The sequence below is a fragment of the Frankliniella occidentalis genome, unplaced genomic scaffold (assembly GCF_000697945.3).
Source record: "Frankliniella occidentalis isolate FOCC.00 unplaced genomic scaffold, Focc_3.1 Scaffold183, whole genome shotgun sequence".
NCBI lineage: Eukaryota > Metazoa > Arthropoda > Insecta > Thysanoptera > Thripidae > Frankliniella > Frankliniella occidentalis.
This window is the reverse complement of record NW_026267309.1, coordinates 255,558-256,194: the sequence shown is the minus strand read 5'-3', so window position 1 is coordinate 256,194 and position 637 is coordinate 255,558.

The following is a 637-nucleotide window of genomic DNA, read 5'->3' as shown; positions in this document are numbered from 1 at the left end:
TGTATATGTCATTAGAGGGCTCAAAAATGTTTATGTAATGGATTCAGACCACCATGGCACTGCAGTTCGAGTAGTACAACTAATTTAACACTAAATGTGAGTGAAAAAAGTTTAAAAAAACATTGGAAACAATATTAGCGAACCTGGAGTAACAGCCCCAGACTTAGGTAACGTAAACCCATAATGCAGTCTGTCTATGGCCTGGTGGTGGCTTATTAAGTGAAATTTCCTATTCAGAACTATTGCTGCCCATTTGCAATGCGTTTAGAGGGATGAAATAAGCATATTAAGCTTTCCAACTGTGAATATAAAATCTTGATGGTCCCGTGTAAAAATTATGTTGAACATTTCCTCATCAGTTGTCACCTTAGTAGTCCTAGTGTTGTCTGAGTAGTACTGCATTGCCAGGGTGTTGCACTTTAAGTAAATGAATAATTTAAACCATCAACTTCTTTCCAAACGTCTGAAAATGCTAGTGAAAAATACTTAACCGCAGCTGGACTGCTCAGCTGACGCATGGCCTTATTAAATTTAAAATTTTGAGCCAACTTGCATGTTTTTCATGGGTCCATCTCAGATACCTTTTCTGTACTCCAGCAGCATGAGCGGATTCGTACTTTTCCAATTTAAAGACTTC